Source organism: Helianthus annuus, chromosome 7 (assembly GCF_002127325.2).
Source record: "Helianthus annuus cultivar XRQ/B chromosome 7, HanXRQr2.0-SUNRISE, whole genome shotgun sequence".
Classification (NCBI taxonomy): Eukaryota; Viridiplantae; Streptophyta; class Magnoliopsida; order Asterales; family Asteraceae; genus Helianthus; species Helianthus annuus.
Genome location: NC_035439.2, coordinates 69,110,209 through 69,130,039, shown reverse-complemented (window position 1 = coordinate 69,130,039; position 19,831 = coordinate 69,110,209). Strand labels below are relative to the sequence as shown.

The window sequence follows — 19,831 nt, the reverse complement described above, 5'->3', positions numbered from 1 at the left end:
CCGTAGCAAATTATTTTCGATACCAATTCGGTACCGACTTTTTGGTGTTTTCAGTACCGGTACTTTCGGTTCGGTTTGATACCAATATTTTACTGAATTTTGCCTTCAAATACCAGTACCTAACACTTTTGGTACGGGTACCGGTACCCATAATTAGCGATTTTTGGTACCCATACTAAGCTCATCCTTACTACAAACACCATCAAAGAAGGAATGTTACAAGAATTTACACCTCGACTAATACTGGTTTCAATTAAATGGGTATTAGTTAACATGTGTTTAGAAGTTCAATAATTTAAATATGAATGACAAAAGTAAAAACTTTTAGCTTTATACGTGATGGGTTAGATTGGGTAGTGACAACAAGTCAAGAACTCTAAAGTCACTTCTAAGTGTTTTAGTGCAATTTATTAAGTGCCCAGGTCTAAACAAGAGTATTAGTTAATATTTGGTGAAGAAATTGGTAAAATAACCAACAAGATTTTGAATTGCACATCAACCTTTACATGAAAATGTTGGATACCAAGCATATTTAAATACACAAAAAGGGTCATATCAATATCAATATCCATATGTATCGTATAGTCAATAAAACTCTCTCAGTTTGCAAGAACATGATATTGATTAAGATCAACAAACTGTCAACCGAATTGGCAAATTCCTAAACAACCATTTAAGCTAACAAGTGAAATAAGCTACGAAATTGATTAAGAACAACCATTCAGTGAATAGAGGATAATATTACACAGATTCATCCAAACATATTATCACTATTTACTACTGGCTCTCGTAATAATAATAGGAATAGTAATGAAAGATGATGAAAAGCAGTTTCTTCTACTTATCTACATGAGCAATTAGCTAAATAGTTTAAAATGCTACAAGGAACTCCTGACCACAATAGCATCGATTGCTCAAAGAACAACGACGATTGTAACCAAAAGACACATGGAAAAAATATCCACAACAGCTGAAAGAAGATTATGTCTTAGAAGTTCATAAGTCAACCAACACAGCAAGTTTCACCAGTTATAGCTGCAAAGTTTATGGTGAATTTACTAAAACCCTCAAATGCTTATAAAAGGGCATTGACACGGCATCTAAAATCGTTGTTGATTAACCCCCACTTGTATCTTCATTAGTTGCGGTATCAACTGCCCCACACGTTATTCATACAACAATCAATAATCCTACAAAACATATTGTTCCTGAGAACAGGCCAAACACGTTTATGAAAAAATCATACAATAAATGAACAAAGTTACTATCTTTACAACATCCATTCTACATATGATTGTATAGACCCTAAAAAATGTAATAATAATAGGAAAATATACCTTAGAGAACGTCGTATGCTCGTTTTACCCTCGAATTGTCTTTCGAGAAGTACCACTGAGCTATAGTCCCATTGATTACATAAATCTGTACTTCCACCATTGCAGCACCAGACCACGACATCGTAACTTGTAAGAATCGCCAACGCGTAGTAAGCCGGAACCCAACAATCCTGTTGCCACTCACAAAAAAACTTTCCCATGCTTTTCTCTAGGCACAATCTCTTCATTCAACCAAGAACACAACGATAGGAACAAACTAAGTAACCAACCCCAACCTCATAACCAGAAGTAGGGCTGTCCAAAAAGCTCGTGGCTCGGAGCTCGCTCAGATTTAGCTCTAGAAAAGGTCGCTCGATATGGCTCGGTTTGAAAGTGAGCCGAGCCGGCTCGGCTTGGTTAGAAAGTGAGCCTAGCTCGGCTCGGCTCGTGACGAGCCAAATTGGCTCGGTTTGGCTCGCTTGGTAGCTCGGCTCGGCTTAGCTCGAATTATTTTACTTATAATATATTTTATTTTTATATACATATAATATATTACAAAAAAGGTGATTATTATTTACATGTATTTAGGCTTGTAATTTGATATCTATGATATATTTAAAGGTTGATTGCCGTGCTAATGAACAAATATTGTATTTACTTGAAATATAAAACTTATTTTCCGTTGTTGAACGTGATTTTGGCTTGTAATGTATTAGTTTGAGCTTATTTTGAATTTGTTCTTTTGAGGTATTGAATAATATTTTAGAATACTGAATTTTGAGAGCTATGTATTAATTTTTGTTTTTAAAATCGAGCCAAACCAAGCCGAGCCGAGCCAGCTCGGTTTAAAACCAAGTCGAGCCCGAGCTTAGATTTTCAGCTCGGTTTATAATCGAGCCGAGCCCGAGCTTGCCCTAGCTCGGGCTCAGCTCGATTATAAACTGAGCTGGCTCGGCTCGGCACGACTCAAGAACAACACCCTGTCGATTCCCTAATTATCCTCCCAATCAACTCAGCCCTGCTCCAATTAACCACAATTATCCACACCATACATTATAACATAGTATATAGATAAAACTGAATCGGCTTAACTTGAATGATTGAAAAATGATATTGAAACATACCAAGTGTACCTACACCCCACAAAACTAACCTTGGAAATCATGAATTTGTTCTACAAGAGAACATGCAGAAGCGAGCCTGGTCACTGGTGCTTCGCCAAAGCTTGCTAGAATCGCCATCAACTCACCATCGGTCAGTTAACCCACCCGTTACTCTTGAACAACAGATTGCAGATCCAATGGCATTTGATAAGACTGCATAACAATAATCAAAATGTTTCTAGTGATATATGCAGTTACAATCACAAATCCATAGGCTAGTTATCTCATATGCATTTATGTTAATTGGATTAAGGTGATTTTAGTATACGTTTAACAATATATGAAACATAATGTTTGAACTCACTTTATGGTTTTGCATCACAAGGCATTCTTACCTCAACCTTGCAATCAATTCTAGAGGAAAACTATAAAATAACAAAACATTAAATTATCACTTTATGGTATTGCATAACATCCTTTGGTAACATGAGACAAATTTTCGTTCCTTAATATTATTATTTCTTTAATAACAAAAATCTTCTCAACATTAAAAGCAAAAAATGGATTAGTACCAATGCCATTGATTTTTTTATAAATGATTCATGCATACAAATGTATCTTCCTACTGATCAAGTTTAGTTACACTTACGGAAGCCTAATTTTGTTCCCGCATTGTTATATTGAACTGGTGTGCAACATTTTCTGATATAATGCCCATTGGAAGTATACAATCTTGACCTTGTACCATGGTATTCACTTAGTAAAGTTGGCACTAAGCATTCCAAATCCCCAATCATATCCAAAAGGAAAAAAAAGCAAACAAGTGATAGATAGATATATAGATATTATCATATGGAGATATTTGTGGATGTGTGCGCAGAAGGAGTACCTTGGGGTTAGCTGATCATTTCCAAGCCATAGGATTAGCGGTCATAGATTACAACCCAGCACCGACACGTATTCATGTTTAACAAAACGTATTGCAAACTATACTAAAAAAATCAAGTCAATTTCACAGACCAAACAAAAAAGTAGCATCATTTGCTCTACCAACGATGTCAAACATGCATGGTCAGATTTAACCTAGAAAACCTAAAAACCTAAATTCAAAAAACAATTAAACTAAAACACTTATAAATCAAATCAAAGGGAAAACCTCAATTTGTATAGTATGATTTTCAAGCACGAAGCGCCCTGGGAGGTATGATTTTAGCAGCTGCACATAGATTTTTAGCCCTAATTGTAACCTGCGTAAAAATCTCCAAAAAAGATAATCAATTAAGTAAAGCTATACTATCAGACATGGATATCAGAACACAAGATTAAACTAACCCTTCCTTGATTTTGGTGTTTCCAACCTGATTATAGGAGAACCAGAAGAATTAGGCCATGAAAACAAACTTGCGTTTCCAAGTAACCACTGCAGAAAACGAAAAGGTAAAAAAAAAGAAACTAAAAATGAATATGCAAACCTGGTGATTGAGAAGTGTTTAACCACCGGAAGGTACGACAGATGATGGTTGAAGATCTCGAGAGAGAGAAAGAGAGAACAAATTATAGATCTAGATGAAAAACTCTGGGTGGGGGAGTAGAAGATTAAAGCGGGCAGGAGCTATATTTGGGAACTCAAATTTTAAAATTAGAGCTTAAAAATATCTAGTCAACCTTTGGAGAGTTTCGTTGTTGCTTTGTTTAGTTGTATATTACACTTTAACATTTGTACCTTTAACCTATTTAAAAGGTAAATATAACTACTAACTAATTATTTAAGATTTAGTTGGTCAAAGTTGAAGGATTAAACCGTAATTAATATGCGGGATTAAAATGTAATTATTATTTAAAAGACTAATTTATTTTCGTTTTAGGTTGTGCTTATACATTAAAGCCAAAAAGTTATTAAACATTTTGTGGCATTGACGGTATTTAATCACTTGACATTCTGTAACTATTAAACATTTTATGGTAATGACCAATTACGTTGGGCTTTAATTATTTGTACGCAAAGACATCATTTATTTGTACCTTTTAATCCGCACGTCGATACTGAACAAGACAATTATCGAAACGTCGACAAAAATGAGTAGATCGTCATGGTGCCTTTGGATTCTTTTAAAACATTATATTTTATAAGATATAATAAGAATACGTAAAAGAATTATAAGTTTGTTGTAGAGGGGGAAAAGTGTAACTAATTATCTATAATTTTGTTAAAACATAAGGGATTTAAGTGTAATAAGTTTAGGGGCTAAAAAATAAATAGTGTTTAAAGAACAAACTACCCTCATTTTAGGGGTCATTCTATAAATAAAGGGGGGAAAAGTTCTTATTTTTTGGGTATCTTAAAATACCCCTCTCTCATGCATTATAATATAGTAAGTATAGATAGGGAGAGGATTATGAGAAAACTATATATAAATGAGAAAACTAGAAAACTAACTAAAAAAAGCCAAAAAAAAACAAAATTTTTTTTTACAATTTTTAATAAAAAAATCGCTAGTTTTTATGCCTAGAAAAAAATTTTCAAAAAAAAAAAAAAATTTTGTTGTACTGCACATGTGCAATATATGTGATTATATGTGTACTACACATGTGCACTATATTCGTAATAGTGCACATGTGCAATACAACCAAAAACTTTTTTTTTTAATTTTTTTTTTTGAAAATTTTTTTCCATGCATAAAAAGCTACGATTTTTTTATAAAAATTAAAAGAAAATTGACATGTTTTTTTTTGCTTTTTAGTTAGTTTTTTGGTTTTCTCATGATCCATCCCCTATATATATATACGTATACATATATATATATATATATATATATATAAAGTCTGGTTGTCGTTTAAAAAAAACTTGTTCCTTTCGATGGATAGTACTTTTTTTTAGTTTCGCGTTTCATACTAGAAATAATATACACCTTTAATTTATTAATAATTTTATTTTGTCTTTGATAACTTGTGTTCGTTAATTTAAAAAAAAATACGCAATTGTGTTTGATTTTTTCTCAACATTTCGATATAGATTTCATTAAAAATAGAGTTGTATTCAAAATAAAGTATTATTTTGGTGTCGTAAACTACATCGAATACTTGTACCGCACCGGTATCATAACAGACATTACTGATACCGACCGAACAACATCGGTACCGATTTTGGTATTTTGGAACATCGACATTAGTGTCTATGGTTTTCGATCGGTATTGTAATGATGCGAACCAATACCGACCGAACGTCAGTTTCAGTATCGGTTTTATTGAAACCGTTATCGGCATCCGTTTGTATGGTTTTTTATCGATATAAAACATGTGTCGATTTCTTTTTGGGGTTGTACCGGTAATGAAACGAACCAATACGAACTGAACAACATCGATAGCGGTATCAACACTATCAGTACCGACATTGTTATTTGTTTTTTTTATGGTTTTTTATCGATGAAACATGTGTTGATAACCTTTTGCCATATTCCAAATTTATTTTTTGGGTTTTTTTGTTACACAACAATAACATATTCAGTAGATCCTACTCATAGCGAAGCTATTGCTGGGTCTGGGGAAGGTGGGATGTATGCAAACCATACCTCTATCTCAGATATAGAGAAGCTGCTTCCAGTGAAACCCCCAGCTCCAAAGTCATACCACACATAGAAGTCAAATTAAGAGGTACATAGGTACTCAAAAACTGCACCTTTGTAGTACCATATCAGAAAGACATTAGCAAGACCCCAACATGCAATAACATTAAAACACCACCCAAAAGAACACAAAGAAACTAGCCTCGTAAGGTAATACTAAAAGAACAAATCATACCTTACTCCTAAAAGTCTTTAACCTTAATTTTGTGTCTCCACGTACTCCTCTCCTGAACCATGTCCCTAGAGAGATGTAAGTTTAACAAATCATGCCTAACCCGCTCCTCCCAAATCAGTATAGGTATGCCTCTACTCCTCCTCCCCTCCATCGTAAGAGTTTCCATGATTCTAACCGTAGCTATCACTTATCGCCTTTTTACATGCCCATACCATCTCAACAACCCCTCTCTTATCTCGTCTGATATACTAACCACCCTAGTCTTCTCAAAAGACCTCATTTCTTATCTTATCCAGCCTAGTGTGCCCACACATCCACCTTAGCATTCTCATCTCTGCTACATCCAGCTTATGAGCTTGTGTCTTCTTAATTGCCCAACAATCTGTACCGTATAACATAGCAAGTCTAACTATAACCCTGTAAATTTCCCTTTAATTTCGTTGGGAACCTATGTTGGCACAATACTCTGGTGGCTGCTCCCCATGTACACCATCCAACTTGGACATGGTGCACTGCATCACTATCTATCTCTCCATCACTTTGAACATACGCTCCAAAATACTTGAAGTTAGTTGTCTGCGAAAGCACCTGACCCTCAAAGGTGATATGAGTGTTCTCGTCATTTCCTACACCACTAAAATCTCAATAAAGGTACTCGGTCTTAGAGCGACTAACCCTTAAACCTTTTCCTTCTAAAGATGCTCACCACTCCTCTAACCACACATGTAGTCCTATCTCCAGTTCTCCACAAAGAAGGGACTAGTATCCCCTATAAGTGCACGGAAACTAGTAACTGTCCTATCATACATATCCCTACTGATGTTTATATACTTTCCTGGAACTCCTCTACCCTTCAAACTATCCCAAACAACATATTTGTAGATAAGTCCAATACTACTATAAATATTTCTTTTTTAGTTTTTAGTATATATTTTTACGTGCGGCATTGTGTGCGTGAAAGTTACTAGTTAAGAATTAAAATGGCTTCGATCTATCATTAGTGTGTTGCCAATATGGTTACCAGAACCGGTAAACATACACACTGATTATTACATATTTGCTTGGAAAGTAAGTGCAAGTCCCACTAACGATTCTTTCAATGATATCAATTAACTACGTGTTTGTGCGGAATCCAAACACTTAGCGATTCAAGAAAAAATACAATAAAGAACCCGATGATTACTCAAACTTGCACACGTTCGATTATTGTATTAGCAAAACGTCTAGTACAAGATGAACAATGAATTTCACCGCCTCTCTCCCCCCCTGTAATTGAAGTGCTAACCTAATTATGATTGGAACAAAACATTATATATTAAGTAGGTTTGAGCCTGGGGCACATGGCGTAAGAGACCCACGACCCAAATGCTCTATACGGCCCACAACACCTAACCTATTGATACGTAATCCTAACAATTTAGGTCCGTACAATGTCCCCCTAGGATTATGCTATCAATGTCTTCAAATTATGATCTTCGTTGATTTTGTTATTGGTCTCCTGACATTTGTTTTTTTTTTCAGCGGTGTGGCATCTAATCTGCTTCTCCCAGGATCAAGTATCTTGCAAGTCCTAGGATTTATAATAGTTGTTGAATTAAAATTAAGATCTGTTGAATTTGCACTAGAGAATGCTTCATGAGGAGGAATCACTTCTACTTCTCTGTGTCCGACTCTGATGAAACAATGGTTAACCGGGCAGGGTTAACTCACTTGTCTCGTCAAGAAGGGTTAATCCCTTCCTCTCGAGGATCGCTGGCTGGATCACCGGTGGGTTGATCTCCTGCACAAGGAAACAAGCCGTGACTCGTAACAAGGAGGATGGGGTGGGGGTGCTCCTTGTTACCACTCTCCGGCGTGAGAATCAGTAGTTTGCTTGGGAAGCAAAGTAAGATAGTAGTAGTAGTGAGAGAGTTGTGAAGAGATACCTCAAACCTGGTTTGGGGTTGGTATTTATAGCCGAGGAGTGAAGGAGGAGGTGGATGGATAGACTGACGGCATGCTGCACCTTTGCAGGTGTGTCAGACATGTCGGCCGTTGAGACGACGCCACGTCAGTCTGTCGCTTCCGTAGATCTGACAGGTGACTGCCATTGGTTCCACTTGCACTGTGGTGTCAGTCCCACTTGTTGGGCGTATAGGATGCGGTGCTAGCCGCATCGCTGCCTGCGGTAACATCCGATGTTATCGCGTCTCTTACTAGTGATCAAGAAATACGCGAGATGCGGTGCTGGCCGCATCGTCGCCTGTGGTGACTGTTGCTGTTATCCAGCTTCCTTGTATTGATAGAAGTGTTCACTGGACGCGGTGCGAGGCCGCATCGCTGTGAATACTTCCATTTTCATACACCAGATGTGATGCTATGTCGCATCACTCTACCGTTCTCATGTTCCATGTAAGTCCTCCTTCGTTACTAGATAGATTGGATTCACCCCTTGTGTCGATGCGTTCTCGCATGGGCACAAGTAGGTTGTTAACTGGTGGGGGTTTTGATAAGGGTAATGGTCACTCGCGGTCGATGCTGACGCGAGATCTGGGACCATACCCCTTCAAGTCCCCCAGTCTAGTGTTGCTGCCACATACAAGTTGTATGTGGGAGGAGTACTGGACTATGGTGTTTAGAAGGTAGTTTGGAGTCTGGAGAAGATCCTAGACCATGGGGATGGTCTTTTCTGTTTGTAGATCAAGCTGGAGGTCTGGAAGGGTCATTTGACGCCTCTTCCGTACCGGTGAAAAGTTTCGTCTGGTGCGAAATTCTCAGCCTTTGGCTGGTTGCCACCTGTTGGTGTGCCGAACCAACTGGAGGAATTAGTTGGAGGAAGTGTACAAACTTCGAACCAATCTTTGAGATGTGGTTGAAGGTGTGCACAAACTTCGACCCAACCTTTGAAGTGGTGAATGAAGAAGAGAGCATGTTGTTCCCATGATTGGATATCTAATGATGATTCCTTTCGTGGGGTGTTCATGTTCTTCCCATTAGCTCTCAAGTAACCGCACGTCCTTTGCGGTTACCTCGTTGCTTGACATTGTTGGCCACGGTTGTGGAAGCAACGTTGGGCACTTGCGTCATTGTTGGCCATGTTTGGTCGAACAATGTGATTCTGGATAACGGTCAAATAAACATGATCATAGGCATGGTAATGCCCATCATTGTTTATTCTATCCAATGTACGAGTAGGGTAACAAAGTCATAAGCAGACTTGTTACCGCTTGTTCAACCGCTTGTTGTTCGACAAGGGCTATTGTGATTATTAGGGATCTCGTCCGCCTCTCTTCCTTAGGCACCTTCCTTCCCGCTCCAATACCGAGGAGTTTTCCTTGGAGTAGTTTCGTTCCTCGATGTGGAGTTAGTTGTGGCTCTACCGTAGCAACTATTTCCGGAAGCTATGGTTATGTCCGCAGTGACTCATGAGTGTCTGCGGTTTTGCATTCCCATATTCGCTCGAAATGGGTGTGTTGCTCGGATGTGGCTCTTGAAGGTTCAGGAGTCAGGGTTGTTGATGTGCGCGCGCGTACATTCCCTTCCTTCTTCTCGTTAAAGAAGGTGTTCATGTACCCTCTGCGGTTGTGAACCGGACAGGAGGGATTTGAAGCTTGAAGAGAATGAAGGCAATGCGGTTTACCTGTATCTGAGATGCGGTTCAGTCCAAAGAACAACGCTGGTTCTGAGTATCTGACACACCTGAACGGGCTCGTGTGTGTCATTTCCGCATATTCCACGTGTGCTCGTGGGTAGTGCGGAAAGGTATTATACCCCCTTATAGTGTGAAGACATATATTTTGCCTATTTTTAGGGGTATGTAAAAAAAACGATATGCGGTATGGGTTATGGTGCGGGAAGCAGAGAAACCGCATACTGCTTGCAATTGGATAAGGTAGTCGCTTTTTGTTACATACGTGGCTGAGCGCACGTGTGAGTTGGTGGAAGTTGGTGAGATTTTCTGGCATGTGCTGAAATGAAAGGACATTTGCACTGCCCGAGGCATTAAATGCACTGTAGCAAGGAGTATAAACGTCTCCTATGTCAGGCGCGTGGGCGGCCACGCGCGCGTGATAACCGTCAGCGGAAACGGCGCTTGACACGTGGTGTCGCGTAATTCGTTCTTTTTGAACGTGATGATTCGTTTTCTCCCTCCTCATTAATTGCGATGGGTATATAAGGGGAAACCGTTCGTGGTTTCCCCTCACTTGTTCAAAATTTCAAAAAATTTGCCGGTGAGAGAAAAGAAGTTACTCGTCTTCTCCGATCAATTGTTTGAAGTTTCCGGTGAGGTTTTCTGAGTTTAGTGTTTCTACTCACTTTCTTTCGTTTCTTCGATATTTTCTGATGGCTGAACTATCAAGTCCACACAATGTGGAGGGTGAAAACCCTGAACAGCCGGTAGTGGCGGAGGAAGAAGAGGGGGGGCCGCCGGTGGTGGTTTACCGGAGTTAAAGTGGACCAAGAAGACCTTTGATCGTCTGATGCTTGATGTCCAAATGCCTCCTGAATATGGGGCCTGCTACCCATCGGAGGGTGACACCGGTGCCGATGCTCCGGCCGGTTACGTGACCATGTGGGCAGACTTTTTTGGTGACTGTAATCTCCGGTTACCTTTGACTGTTTTTGTTGTCGAGGTTTTGGAGTGGTACAAGGTCCACATTTCTCAACTGAGTCCGTTTGGTATGATCCGGATTCGAAATTTTGAATTCACCTTTCGTGCTCTTGGCATAGAGCCTACCATTGGAGATTTCCGACGGTTTTATCAAATGACGGTGTCCTTGGGGTTCTTTTCCTTCCGTCAACGAGAGGGTAGTCCCAAACTAATGACTCCTCCCAAGGGGATGACGAAGTGGAAGATGAAGTTCTTTTATATCAAGGCTGCTGCCATTGTTGCAAATATGACGTTTCGGAATGTGACCGAGACGATCATAGCAGAGACCATTGCGGTCCCAAGTTTGAAGACGGTGGAGTGGTTTCCGTGGTTGCAGACCATTGAGTCTGTGAAGTTGAACAACACACAGTTGTGGGTGTTGCGCATGATGCTGACAAGGAGGAACAAGAAGTCAAAGCCCGTGGTGCGGGAGAAAAGTGGTGGTACGTACTTTTCATTTGTTTAACTTTCTTATCCCCGTATACGTTACTGAGTTGTGCGTTTACTATCAAAGGATGCTCCCTTATGGAGGATGTTTACCCCGGATTTCCAGGGTCAGGTGGAAATAGTTGTTTGTGCGGATGGCGAGGAGGAGTTTAATGTTATCATTCGAAATAACTTCCGGGTGCCTACTGAGGCCGCATTAGCAGTTGAGTTGCCGCGGGGCAAAGGTATGTTTAGGAATCCTTTATTCTTGTGATAACAATAATGGTTGCACTGACTCACCTCTGTATGGTTTTCATGCAGGTGATCTTGGGGCCTTAGGGGACCCTGATGCGAAGGGTGTGCCTAAGAGGCAAACGGTGAAAGGCGTGCGCTTTCGCCAAAAGAAAATACCGGAGGTCACTGTTGTGCCTCATCTGGTACCGCAGGCGGCAGGTATCTCTCACTCTTCTTTCCGTAGATACTTGGATTATGTGATAGTATCTGATACCCTTGAGGGTTTGGGTACAGCTGTGGGCTCGCAGTCTGGTGCTGGGAAGAGGCAAGTAGAAGAGACGGCCGCTGGTGCCGGTGGACCGAAACGTCGGAGGTTGCAGTCTAAGAGGACTGGTCCGACATCAAAGAAACCTGCGGTTACTGTTGGTAAGTGTTGTTTAGCTTGTCTGAAGTGTTATGTACAACCTGTGTTTTGATAGCTATTTGACTTTGTTTTGCAGAGCTTCAAGATAAAGATTTTTCTATCTTTGATGCTCCGTTGTCACATCCGCATGCCACGGATGCAGGTGCGGGTGCGTCAGAGGAACCTTCGGCACCCTTTGTCAAGGTGGTGCCTGATTCGACCGTACAAACGGAGGGTACCGCAGAGAAAGTCGCGACCCAGATATTCGATACCGTTGATTCGTCCAACAATCTGATCTCTCCCAATGAGGGTGATAATTTGGGTCTGCGGTTTTCTGATTCTGGGAAGCAAAAGTCTGATGCTGAGCCGCAAAAAACTGATGCTGAGGTGCGGCAGCATGATGCTGAGCCGCAGAAGTCTTCTGCTGGTGAGAAGGGTACCAGTTCGTCTGCCGGTGGTGCGGGTTATGATGGGCCTCCAATTCAGCCTGGAGAGTCTGAATTGGAGTATTATTATCGCACCTATACCCAGGGTCGAAGTACTGTTTATCACCGACCCCCCTGGACTGTTATGCAGGGGGATGATATTTCCAACGACCCCTCTGCGTGCAAGGAGATTCTGGGTGGTTTGGGCACCCCCTTTGAAGTAGAACGTGCCCGTGCCGCCCCCCGTGAGTTGCGCATTAATCAACTTTCCACCTTGCTAGTAGGAAGTTCCATAGTGGCTAACGCCATTTTGGAAGACTACAAGGTGCTAGGCCGCAGAGAGGAGGAAGCTGCTCGCATGCGGTCCGAAGCGGAAGAGTTGATCAAGGCTGCTCGTGCGGGTGCGGAGCAGCTTGAGAAAGATAGAGCTGCGTTTGAGAAGCAGAAGCAGACCTCGGAGTGGGCTGCCACTGCTCAGCTGAAACAGGTTCGTACTCTTGCCAAACTCCTTTCTGATGAACGCAAGAGCTGGAACGAAAAGTTGTCCAATGAGCGCAAGAAGTGGAATGAATCTTGGGCTAAGCAAAATGACAATTTGTTCCGTGCTCGGCAGGAGTTGACGAACGCCAAGGCAGCGAACGTTGCCTTGGGTAGAGAGAAAGCTGCAGCTGAGGCAATTGCGGCTAAGGCGCAACAAGCAGAGGCCCTGGCTGTTAAGGCGCTGGAAGAGGCCAAGGAAACGGGGGCCCGTACTGCGAAGGCCTTGGAGGAGGCCGAAGAGAGGGAGAGCCGTTCTTCCAAGGCTCTTGAAGAGGCGAATGCTGAGCGCATTCGTTTGGATAAAGTTGTTGCCAGCCTTCAGGTATGACTTGTTACTTTGGTTTTATATTTCCCTGCTTTTTGAGAATGTTTACTGAGTAAACTGTTTTCTGCTCTTTGACAGGCTGAGGTTCAGACCCGGGAGGTCGCGGTTACAGACCTCACAGCGCGCGTGACTGCAGCGGAAGAACGAGCTAACACTGCTGTTGAGGCCAGAGATGCTCTGACCTCTTCGTTTAACCAGCTTGAGGCTGACCGTGAATGGATGCGGAGGCATGGTATCGCGCGTGTAAGTATCCCTTGCCTTTATATTTGCTTGGATTAGTATCCGAGACTTATATCCTTTGTCTACTTCAGATTGTTCAGGCCATTATGGATGCTCCTGAAACCGCAGCTGGTTTAGACCTGGTCAAGGAACGTGCCCGCGATGCCGGTTTTAAAGCTGGTTACAGCCGCTGTGTCAGTCATATGAACGTCATGTCTCAAGGCGGTTTTACTGCAGAGCGATCTGGGTTCCGTGACGTGGACACCGAAGGTCGTCTGAACGCAGCTGTAGCCGCTTTTTATGATACATCCCTCGCTTATGTGGAGGAGTTGGATGACTGTTTAGAGGCTGCTGATTACGTTGACCGGCTGCGGAGGCTGTATGCTGATGCAGAAGAGGAGGATCCCGCTAGTGGTGCTGGAGATGACGCGGGTACCAGCGGTACGAAATAGGGTTTAGGTTGGCAAGTGTGCCCCCTTTTTGTTTTCCTCTTGTATATATTAGGAACTTTATGTAAATCCATTAAGCATCGCGTGGGTGCTTGAATTTTTTGAATATAAAGTTTTTTGTTCAGTTTGTACAAGTGTTTTTAATTCTTGCATGTTTGAACGTATGTATGCGGAACTTTACCCATTTGTGAATGGGGTCCAGTATACTTCATACTTTTGTCGTATGAGTATGCGTCAATTTTGTTATTTACCCCGTTAGGGTTTTAGAATTGTGTAAGCTTTGTAAAAGCTTATATATCCGGAACTCTACCCATTTGTGAATGGGGTCAAGTATACTCCATACCTTTGTCGTATGAGTACGCGTCAATTCCATTGTTTGCCTTTTTGGGCTCAGGAATTGTGTTAAGTGTGAACAAAACTTGTTTATCCGGCCGGATAAATATGCAAGTCTTTTTGCCTTTTGCTGGCCTATTACAATATTTGTGTGTGGTTACCACTTTGTATGGGTATCGCGAATGAAGATTTTGCCAATCTGTTTTTGGGATACCGCAAAGTGGAACACGTATTTGTAATAGTAGTAACAAACAATAATGTATAAAATTGCTTATTTATTTATTTGCCAATGGCCTGCGGCCCGATATGTTACATAGAAAATGTAGGAACATGGCTTACATATAACAGCGTCGAAGCTGTTGTGCGTTCCATGTTCGTGCGATAGGTTCGCCTTCTATCGTTTGTAATTTGTATGCGCCTTTCCCTAAGACCTCTTTGATGAGGTAGGGCCCTTCCCACTTGGGGGCAAGTTTGCCTGGGCGCTCAGCATTAGATGCTTCGTTGTCGCGTAGGACGTAGTCTCCTGGATTGAAAGTACAAACGCGGACGCGCGTGTTGTAGTATTTTTCTAGTTTGGATTTATATTTGGCCTCGTTGATGGCAGCATTTTCGCGCCTTTCTTCCAAGAGGTCCAAATCGATCCTGCATTCTGTGATGTTGTCTAGTTTTTCAATAGCCAACATTCTAGGAGAGGGGAGACCTACTTCCGCGGGGATCACCGCTTCTGAACCGTAGACTAGGCTGAAGGGTGTTTCCCCATTGCTTGTTTTGGGGATTGTACGATGAGCCCATAAGATACTTGGGAGTTCATCGACCCAGCCACGCCTGGCTGTTCCCAATCTTGCCTTGATGCCCTCGACTAGGCTTTTGTTGATACTCTCAACTTGGCCGTTTCCTTGCGGATGTGCCACGGATGAGAATATGTGTTCAACGTGTAGTTCTTTTAGCCATTTTTGAAATTCGTCAGCAGCAAAGTTGGTGCCATTATCGGTGACAATGCACATTGGTAAACCGAAATGGTAGATGATGTGTTCCCAAATGAATTTTCTTGTTATCATAGCAGTGGTTGAGGCGAGCGATTTTGCTTCTACCCATTTTGTGAAGTAATCAACCGCTACTATGATAAATTTGACCGCACCCGGAGCGTCGGGGAAGGGTCCCACAACGTCAATTGCCCATTTCTGAAAGGGCCATGCGGTTGTGACGGGGACTAAGTCGTTCTTTGGCCGCAAAGTTTTTGGAGCATGACGTTGACAGTCGATGCATTTGCGCAGCTCTTTGACGGCGTCCAGGTGCATACCGAGCCAGTAATACCCGGCATTCATGATTTTGGCCACTACCATGCGTGGTCCAGCGTGTATGCCACATATGCCCCCGTGTATCTCTCGGATGAGGTATGTAGCATCCTGGGGGTTGACGCATCGTAGTAGTGGTCCTAGGTATGATTTGCGGTATAGGATACCGTCTCCCATTTGATAATGGCACGCTTTGTATTGTAGCTTGCGTGCCTCTGACTTGCTTTCGGGAGTCACACCTGATTGCAGATATGCGATGATAGGTGTCATCCATGATGTTGTACCGTATTGAATGACGTTGACTTGGCGCAGGGGTAACGAAGGATTTTGCAGAATTTCGATGCGTATCTCCTTTGCCAAGTGCTGGAAGCTGGTGGATGCAAGTTTTGATAGTGCATCCGCAGACTTGTTTTCACTTCGATTAATATGTCGGATATTGAACGAAGCGAATTTGAATGTTAGTTGCAGGGCTTGCTCGAGGTAGAGGATCATGATATCCCCCTTTGCGGCATAGTCGCCGCGTATTTGTCCTGCAACCAACAAAGAGTCGACGTGTGCTTCCAAATGCTGCACGCCGAGTTTGACTGCTAAACGTAGTCCGGCCAGTAGGGCTTCATATTCGGCCTCGTTATTTGTGCTTTTGAAAACGAGGCGGATGGCATATGTAAGCTCTTGGCCATCAGGGCTGACGAGTCGCAGACCTGCGCCCGCACCTTCCTCGTTGGAGCCACCGTCGGTAAATAGTGCCCAAGTTTCTGAGGAAGATGGCGTTGGTGCAGGGTTTTGTGCTTGTTCGCATTCTTGGATGCGATTCACCGGTACTTCGGCAGCGAAATCAGCTAAGATTTGGCCTTTTATCGCGGGGCGCGGTTTGTAGTTCAACGTGTGTGCGCCTAGCTCTATTGCCCATTTTGCTAATCTCTCAGAAATGTCAGGTTTGGATAGGATCGGGCCGATCCTGTAATTGGTTAGCACCGTGATGACATGGTTCGCGAAGTAGCGTCGCAACCGTCTTGATGCGTGCACTAGTGCTAATACCAATTTTTCCATTATTGAGTACCTTATTTCTGGGTCGTTGAGCATCTTGCTGATGTAATAGATGGGTGTTTGAACCCCCTCCCGCTCCACTATCAATACCGCACCTACCGCGTTGTCCGCGGCAGATAGGTATAATATGAGTGGTTCCTCTTTGCGTGGTGCGGTTAAGGTTGGGAGTTGTATCAAACACTCCTTCATTTCCCTGAAGGCGTTTTCGGCCTCTGCGGTCCACTGGAATTGTTCTTTCTTTAAACAGTTCCGCAGGGTCTTGATGAAAGGATAAGACTTAGCTGCATGGTTGGCTAAGAATCTGTTGAGTGCCGCTAGCCTGCCGGCTAATCGTTGCATATCTTTCATCGATGAAGGCGATGGCATGCGCTCGATCGCCTGAACTTTCTCCGGGTTTACCTTGAATCCATCTTTTGTCACGATGAACCCAAGGAATTTGCCTTCTTCCATTCCAAACGAGCATTTCCCAGGATTGAGCTTTATGTTAACGCTTCGCAGAGTCTGAAATGTTCTTTCAATGTCTGTGAGCATGGTATCTTCCTCCATGCTCATGACGACTAGGTCGTCCATGTAGATCTCGACACTTTTGCTTATTTGGCCGCGGAAAGTGTCGTTCATCAGCTTTTGATAGGTTGCGCCCGCGTTGCGCAACCCAAACGGCATTTTTGTATAACAGTAATTCCCGGTGGGAGTGCGGAATGCCGTTTTGTCTTCATCCTCGATCGCCATTTGGACCTGATGGTACCCTTTGTAGCAATCGAGGAAACACTTCCATCTGAATGGTGCGAGATTATCGACCTTTTCGTCGATTTCTGAAAGTGCGTAACAATCCTTGGGGCAGGCTTTGTTAAGGTCTTTGTAATCGACGCACATGCGCCAGCCCCCGAATGGTTTTTCTACCATAACTGGGTTGGATAACCAAGTCTGTTATTTGACTACCCGCAGGATGCCTGCGGAGAGCAGTTCTTCGACTTGCTCTTACATCGCCTGATTTTTAGCGGACCCAAGGTGGCGTTGGCCTTGGATCACCGGCTTGATACCTGGTGAGGTATTCAAGTGGTGTTGCGCAATATCACGCGGGACCCCTATCATGTCTGCGGGTGTCCATGCGAAAATGTCTTGGTTCCCGAAGAGAAGCTGCTTCAGGTGCGCTCTTGTGGTCGGTGACAAGGCGTGACCCAATGTAACCTTTTGTTCTGGGTATCTCGCGTTGAGAACCCATTTCTCCGGTTGGTTACTGGGGGTAGGCCTTGCGACCTTGGTCGGACGTAGTTCGTCCGTCATCATGACGTCTTTTCATGCGTAGATTATCGCGACCCCCGATTCAGTTGGAAAACCGACGACAGAGTGGGGGACGGATGTAATCATATTGAAATCTCCTTGGGATTCTCTCCCAAGGAGTACGTCATATCTGGAGGTGTGAGGTAAAACCATGAAGTTTACCTCCTCTATTCTTGTGTATCTACCGCTAGTAAGACGCACAGGAAAAGTGATTTGGCCCAGGGGAAAGACAGTTTCCCCTGCGAACCCGGCCAATGGATAATCTACTGCTTGCAACCGATCTTTGTCCTCCTGGTCGAACTGGTTGAAGCATTGTTCGTAGATTATGTCAGAAGTACTGCCCGGGTCGATGAATAGACGCTCGGTGCAGTAATGTGCCAGTTAGCCTGTAATAACGACGACGCGCCTATCTCGCGGTCCGCCTCGGACTTTTGGAAAGACGACTTGCTCGTCTTTCCAGTCATTGTCCGGCCTTCTGGCCGCTTTGCGCGGCCTACCTTTGCCTCCGTTGATCATGTGGGTGGAAGCCACGTACATGGTTCTCTTTCCGGAGGAGGTACCTTCGCCATGAGGGGTGATGCGCTTGGTGGGTTTTTGCCCACCTGGCAAAAGGTGTTGCAGTTTCCCCTCTTTTAAGGCCCGCTCAATCTCCAGCCGGAGACTGATGCAGTTGTTGGTGGTGTGGCCCGAGTCCTTGTGATACTCACAGTAGAGTGTGAGGTCCTGATTTTTCTTGGACTTCATTGGTTGGGCCGGTCGCAAGAATTGCGGGTCCGCAAGAAGGACTTCGCTTGGCGACATGTTGATCTCGGTCCAGTTGCGGTCACGAGAATCTTTCTTTTGTGCACGGTTGTCCCGTTGAGGGCTGCGTTTCCTCGGGTCAAACGGGTTGGTCCGCGGGACGTATGGTTTGGAAATATCGCTATTCCCTACGTCCCGGTTGCGTTTATTGCTACGCTTGGACCCGTGGTTGGAAGTTTCGGCCTGGGGTTCTGCCTTTGTCACATGCGGTTCGAGGGACCGCTGTGTCTGGGCATATGTCTTAACTGCGGTCATGACATCTTCCCATTTTTTAGGCAGGCCTTCTTTGCCGGAGATGGTCATAACCATCTGCCTATCTTTCACGGCCCTGATGAAATGGTTCCGTGCCATTTGATCTGCCACGTCGCCTATTTCCAGGCACTCCTTATTGTATCGGACAACGAATGCTTCTAGGGATTCGTTGTCTCTGCGCCAGATATTCATGACGTCCAACGAGTCACGTGTGTGACGTCGTTGTTGGCTGAAATGAGCGAGAAACTTGGCATGAAAGTCCTCGAATGAGTCCAGTGATGCCACTGGTAAAGAATCGAACCAAGCCCTGGCCAGACCCGTAAGGGTCTGGGGGAAAAAATTGCACCAAGTGGGTTCGTCCCACTGGCCATTGCACCCTGCGCCTATGAAAATGTTCATGTGGTCATCCGGGTCGGATGAACCACTATATTTCCCAACGTTGAATGGGAATTTTGTTGTGGTGACATGGGCGTGGGCTATTCGCGGGGCGAATTTGGAGTTTTCGGCCGCAGCTTTCGGCCTATAGGGCTGGTTCTCAGGGCGTTTTGCAGCCCTGAGGTATGTACTGCGTAGGTGAGTGGGAGGAACATAGTTGCGTCCTCCCGGTCTGCTGCAGGTGTCATGTGAATCCCCACAATATGTACGGCCGTCCGGGTCGGTACGACCATACCCTTCGGTGTATGGTTGTGGGCCCAACCGGCTCTGAATTCCAGAGCCATGTCGGGATGCAGACCGTCGTCTGTCCTCAACATAAGGACCTAGGCGGGTATGCACTGGTCCCCTGGTGTGGGACTCGTATGCGGAATCATCCTCGTTGATTGTGTGGACCGAACAGTAAGATGATCCGCGGTTCTCACGTCTGCTTCTCGAAGCTGGACGTGAACGCGTCCTGCCTTCGTATTGTAAAATACGATCGGCAGGGGTGTGCGGTGCTGGGGTTGGCCCAGCTTGTAT

The 19,831-nt window shown here is 43.6% G+C and overlaps 1 long non-coding RNA gene across 1 annotated transcript; it reads right to left on the bottom strand.

Moving 5' to 3' along the window:
• Window positions 1-2,338: 2,338 nt before the first annotated feature.
• Window positions 2,339-3,923, bottom strand: LOC110939423. The gene is made up of 4 exons (XR_002592245.2): window positions 3,892-3,923; window positions 3,752-3,777; window positions 3,576-3,666; window positions 2,339-2,632 (listed from the first exon to the last, which is right to left on the bottom strand). It is a non-coding gene; the product is annotated as an uncharacterized LOC110939423 (long non-coding RNA).
• Between the last annotated feature and the right edge of the window lie 15,908 nt (window positions 3,924-19,831).